The 6,000-nt window shown below is 53.0% G+C and overlaps 1 protein-coding gene across 5 annotated transcripts in view; it reads left to right on the top strand.

The window, feature by feature from the left end:
- The first annotated feature begins 217 nt into the window (after positions 1 to 217).
- The window catches only part of MGAT5 (alpha-1,6-mannosylglycoprotein 6-beta-N-acetylglucosaminyltransferase), a 430,917-nt gene continuing 425,134 nt past the window's right edge, over positions 218 to 6,000 (top strand). For all 5 annotated transcript variants that reach the window (XM_023543018.2, XM_023543017.2, XM_003405868.4 and 2 more), the window contains exon 1: positions 218 to 330. The gene's annotated coding sequence lies outside the window, so the exon portion shown is untranslated. The remainder of the gene's footprint in view (positions 331 to 6,000) is intronic.

The raw sequence follows: 6,000 nt of genomic DNA, 5'->3' as shown, positions 1-6,000 counted from the left end.
TCGGGTACCGGAGGAAAGGAAGAAATTGCGGACAGTCTGTCGCCCTGGCCAATTGATCCCTCGGAGCAGCGTCTCTGGCGCGTCTTGACTGAGCGTGCACGCGCCTTGCGCGGCCCCGCCAGGGCTGGGAGTTTGTAGACCGTCCCTGCCGCGGCCCGCTCGGCGGCGGCCCTGCGGCTCTCGCGGCGGGGGCTGTGGCTGCCCCGGGTGCGATCCAGCCCAGGTAAACGCGCCGCTAGCTGCGGGCGCCGCGCGCGCCCCGGGCCCCGGGGAGATAGCGGCCGGCGGGCACGCCGGCTGCTGCTGCTGCTGCCGCCGCCTAGTAGGAAGGTAAGAGCCTTTGGGTCTAGGCGACCCTGTCGGAGCTCGCTCTCCCCGCGGGGAGATGCACGCAGAGTGGATCGCGGGGGGCGCGGGGAGCCGGGCACCGGCCGGGGAGTCCCTATCGGGGGCGGCTTTCGCCCGCCGTCCCTCAGCCGCCTGTGTGGGTGCCCGGCCCCGAAGTGGAGCCTGGGGACGCGCCTTGAGGCGCCCACCTTCCCGGGCAGCCCTTCACGAGGGGAAGCTGAAGCCCTCCAGGGCCCGTGGAGAGGGGGCTTTTGGGCTGTCTAAGGGAGAATCCAGAGGAAGCTCCGGCTGCCCGGGCGGGAGGCGAGTGGCCGCGGATAGCAGATGGACGCTCTGACCGCGGAAGAGCCCAGTGGGGTCACGCTGCAGGCGTGGGCCGGGTTCGGGTCCCCGAGACCTAGGTGCTCGGGGCGGGCGCGGCACGGGCCACTGGGAAGGAGCGAGGAAGGCTGGCCTGGGACCCCTGGAGGGGAGGGATGCGGTAGGCGGACGCTCTGGGCCGGGGCGTGGGAGGCCTCGGGCTTGCCCCCAAGCCACGGGGCTGGCGGGTGGACCGCGATCCTGCCGGCGCGCTCCGCGGGGCTGCCCAGCCCGGGAGGCTACGGGGAGCGCAGAGCCCACACCCGCGCACACACTCCCCGAGAGCATGCTCAGTGCGGCCCTGGGAACTTCCTGCTGAGTCGCTAGCGGCCCCGGCCCCCGCCAGGCCCGCGCGGCTTGCAAAGTTGGGGGCGGCAGGACGCGGGAGTAGGGGTCGTTTCGTTCGCATGTGGCTCTTACGCGACCCCCAGCCTGCCTCGCCTTGGCTGGGTTCCTGGCGCGGCTCTCGCTTCCCGCCCCCGAGGTTGGGGACAGGGGCGTGGATGTCATTCAGTTCCCCGGGGCTGGGTCCGAGGCCGGGTGGCCAGAGGCCTGGTAGTTGGGCTGGCTACGAATGGACCCGCTGGCAGTGCGCCTGCCGCGCGCTCGGACCCTGCGCGATGAGCAGGCTCGGTGGAAGGGGGTGTGTGAGACCGGGGACGTTCACACACACTCGCAGTCACACACAAAGCCGTGGTTTGGTAGTCTCCGAGCCGAAGAGGGAAGGGGTGGCGCTTGCATTGCCCAGCAGCGTTTGTAGCGCCTTTAGGGTGCCCGGCGCTTTGTGGGCTGCCAGAACAAGGCGAGGCGTATGGTTTCTGGAGGTGCAGGAGTCTAGGTCTAGAGCCTGGCACTCCTGGCACTGACCACCAGGCCCTGCCCAAGGCGGACGCCGTGTCTGGCCAGTTTGGCGGCCCATTTAGGGGCGGTTGGGCACTTCTGGGGCTGTGGAGTTGGGGAAGGGAAGGCTGAGGTTTGTGTGAGATGGCAGTCCACCTCTAAGCACACTTGCATCAGTGTTAGGGTCAGGATCTCATTTTAAAGAAAGGCAAGTGGGGAGGTGGGGCTGTCTCCCAGTTCAAATTTTTAGGACCTGTCTACTTAATTAGTTTTTACTCGGTGAGAGTACAGTCCTTTGTCAGGCAGACATACGCATCCTGAATCCTTTTTTAATAACAAAAATTTTTGTCATTTTACACATCTCATGTCTTGACTCAGGATCAGAATTCCATTGTCACAAAACAGTTCCTGAAGGACAGTCACCTCAAATATGCCTTGATGAATCCGTTCCCACCCCCTCCACCTACCCCTCCTTTCCTACAAATTCTTTTTGCTGCCATTCTTCAGGGCTGTGATGGGCATCCTCAGATTGGTTTGTCACAGGAGTACAGCAAAGCGCCCCTTTGGAGAGGCCTTGTTAGCTTTCTCCATTTACCGACTTCATGTCCATGTATCAACCTTAAGGAGAGAGGCCCTGAAAAGTGAGGTGATGGGAAGGGAAAGAGGGTGACCTTTTTGCCCATTTTAGCCACCAGGAGGAGAAATAAGCTTCACCTGTTGTCATCTGTCTCTGGCGGAGCTGGGTACCTGGGCACAGAGATTGGGCTGGCCCTCGGTAGTTGGCTTTTCCTTACGTCTCCTCTTTTGTTCCAGCCTCCCTTGCCGGGTCTGGGACACTTCTGACTGGAGTCACTAGGGGCAAGGAGTCTGCAGTCCTGGTTTGGGGCTTTGCAGCACTGGCTCCAGCAGATGTTGCTGGCAGTTGGTTTTAAGGTGGGACTGCAATGGCAGGAGGGCTGGGGGCTTTGGCCAAATCTGTCAGTGGCATAAGCCTTGCTGCAAAGCAGCTCACGGGCTTTTTGATGTCCTTGGCAGTGAGTACTTCAAGTGCTCGGTGTTTGGCAGTGCGGATACCATCCTTGTTTATATATACACACATCCATATACATTTTTATAAGGAAGCATGTGCATATGTATGTGCGTATGTGGTGCTCTTTGGTAGAAATCTTGGAGCTGGAAAGGATCTCAGGAGATCACTAGAATCCAAATTTTCTCCCTTCCCATTCAGTTTTCTCAGTTTAAAAATAGCCAACCAGCCTTCTGCCCAGCTGGCCTCCAAAAGTGCTGAAATGCCAGAGTTCCTCCCGTGAGCCTAGCTGAGGGAAGGCCCTTGGCTCTGCCTTTGAGGAGTGTGACTGCTCCGAATCCTTTCTGGATGTCACTGTCACATTTGACATGAGTTTTCCTGATGCTTTGCATGGTTTGGGATCTAAGTCAGTGCAGAGGAATCCCCGGATTGATTTTGGCAGGGGACAGGCAGTGACCTGTGTCCCCTGTAGAGATGTCTAGAAAACTTGAAACTGCTCCAATCCTTTCTGGATGTCACTGTCACATGTGACACAACTTTTCCTGATGCTTTGCATGGCTTGGGATCTAAGTCACTGCAGAGGAATCCCCGGATTGATTTTGGCAGGGGACAGGCAGTGACCTGTGTCCCCTGTAGAGATGTCTAGAAAACTTGAAACTGCTCCGAATCCTTTCTGGATGTCAGTGTCACATTTACACGACTTTTCCTGATGCTTTGCATGGCTTGGGATCTAAGTCACTGCAGAGGAATCCCCGGATTGATTTTGGCAGGGGACAGGCTCTGACCTGTGTCCCCTGCAGGGGTGTCTAGAAAACTTGAAACTGCTCCAAATCCTTTCTGGATGTCAGTGTTACATTTGACACGACTTTTCCTGATGCTTTGCATGGCTTGGGATCTAAGTCACTGCAGAGGAATCCCCAGATTGATTTTGGCAAGGGACAGGCAGTGACCTGTGTCCCCTGCAGAGGTGTCTAGAAAGGGTTGGGAAGTTCATGTCCTTTTGCACTCTGTGTCCACCCAGAGAGATCATTGCTCTGTCCTTTCCCAGGATCAGTAGACTCATCTCTCTTCTCTCATTCTTGGGTGGTGTGGCCTCCTGGCTCCAGTAAGCTAGGGTTGGGGTTGGCAATCTGTGTTGATGTTATTATAGTACACCAATTGGCCTTTCAGTTCATCCTGATTCATGGCGACCCCATGTGTGTCAGAGTAGAACTGAACTATGTTCCATGGGGTTTTCAATGGCTGATCTTTTTTTTGGAAGTAGATCACCAGGGATTTCTTCCGAGGTGTCTCTTGGTGGACTCAAACCTCAACTTTTTGGTTAGCAGCCGAGGGTGGTAACTGTATCCATCATCCAGATACTCCTGTTACTATTATAGTAGGTCTCAAGAAAGCCTGTGCTGTCGGGAGCTTTGTCTCCGGGTTGTGGAGAGTTTGCTGTGGGGCATGTCATAATCTGGGGGAGGCTCCTGGTGTCAGGTGAACAGTTGACTGGTGGTTTTGGCTGAAGGAAGGTTTTCGTGTCCCAGAACCCAAATACTTAAAAAAGAGAAAAAATAATTTTATATGTTGAGATGGGGGAGTGGCATGTTGGTGATAGTTGAGAGGTTTGGGCGGGAAATAAATAAGCAGCTGGGACTTGTCAGTGCAAGTTTTAATCAAGCTGCCTTTAAAGTTAATAATTGCTTTGAACTGTAGAGTCATTCTTAATAGCCATAAGGTGGTTATACTTTTAAATTTCTGTTTGAATTTAAGTAAAGCCCTCCCCAGTCCTGTCTTCATAAAATGCCTAACCAAAGCCATGTCCCAATAGGTATTTTCATCCTGTGTCTCCATCAAGTGTCCCTGGGCGGTGTAAATGGTTAACACGCTCAGCTGCTACCCTAAAGGTTGGAGGTTTGAGTTCACCTAGTGGTACCCTGGAAGAAAGGCCTGGCAGTCTACTTCTGAAAGATCAGCTGTTGAAAGCCCTGTGGAGCACAGTTCTACTCTGACACCCATGGAGTCACCATGAGTTGGCGTTGACTCACAGCAGCTGATTGGGTCCTCATAAAAAAACCAACTGCAGCTGTAATTGAGATGCTGGCTTGCAGGCATGCTCACCGAATGTTTATCTAGCACTCACCATGCACCATGCACTGTGCTGGTGCTAGGATATAAAGATATCCTCCTAAATTACGTTCTCACTTTTGATTTGTCTGATCTTCTCTTCCAGTGTGTTAATACAAACTAATAGCTCTTGGAAAGCTGCCAGGGTGGGTCCCAGGAGCCTTAACACTGTAACCGTGTTCTCAAGCTGGAAGAGTTGGGACCTGAGCTACGTTTGCGCGTTATGGGGTGTTTTATTTTCTTTCCACGCCAAAATTAAATGCATCGCTCCCTGACTTCGTCACATCTGGAGGGGGGTTCACGTATGCGTGGGAGGGGTTGGAGGAATCACTTTAAATCTTCAAAACCTCAGAGCTGTCTTGTCTGAACAAGTTCAGCTGTAAAGCAGTGTCGAAACCCTGGTGGTGTAGTAAAGAGCTACAGGTGCTTAACCAAAAGGTCGGCAGTTCAGATCCACCAAGTGCTCCTTGAAAACCCTAGGAGGCAGTTCTACTCTGTCCTTTATGGTCCCTATGAGTTGGAGTCTACTCGGCAGTGGGTTTGGTTTGGTTTTTGGTTTATAAAGCAATATGCAAATGAAGAACACACTAATGCAGCCTCTAGAACCACTTTGGGCCTCACTTATTAGATTGAAAAGTAAGAGGATTGAAACAGCTCCAAGGTTCTGTTCAGTGCTAATGTTGTATAATTCTGTACATGTGACAAAGGAGATAGGATAAAGAAATTAAATGAAATTTCATTATTGAATAATGATTTAAAAAAAAGGCGGGGGGGGCTCACATTGTTTTTGTCCTTGCTGGTAGACAGCTGAAATGCTTACGAAGAAAAAGACAGTTCCTACTGAGTTGATTCTGACTTGTGGGAACCCATATGTGTCACAGTAGAACTGTGCCCCAGAAGTCTTTCAGTGACAGATTTTTCGGAAATAGATTGCTAGCCCGTTCTTCTGAGGCACCTTTGGGTGGACTCAAACCTCCAACCTTTTGGTTAGAAGCTGAGTGTGTTAACTGTTAGTACCACCCAAGGACTCCATACCTTAAAAGAACTGGTACTTTATTATTATTACTATCTTTTGGAGTGTTTTCCTTTGTAAAAATAAAAAGCCTTGCATGTTACTTCTCAGCCTAGAAATAACCCGCTTTTCTCATTGTTGTATGCCGTCGAGTCGACTCTGACTTATTGCATCCCTATATGTCAGAGTAGAACTGCCCCATGGGGTTTCCTTCCTGTAATCTTTTGGGAGCAGATCGTTAGGTCTTTTCTCCCATGGAGCGGCTAATGGGTTCGAACCACCAACCTTTTGGTTAGCAGCTGAG

Source organism: Loxodonta africana, chromosome 6 (assembly GCF_030014295.1).
Source record: "Loxodonta africana isolate mLoxAfr1 chromosome 6, mLoxAfr1.hap2, whole genome shotgun sequence".
Classification (NCBI taxonomy): Eukaryota; Metazoa; Chordata; class Mammalia; order Proboscidea; family Elephantidae; genus Loxodonta; species Loxodonta africana.
Note: the sequence above shows the minus strand (reverse complement) of the source record. Positions and strands in the feature narration are given on the sequence as shown.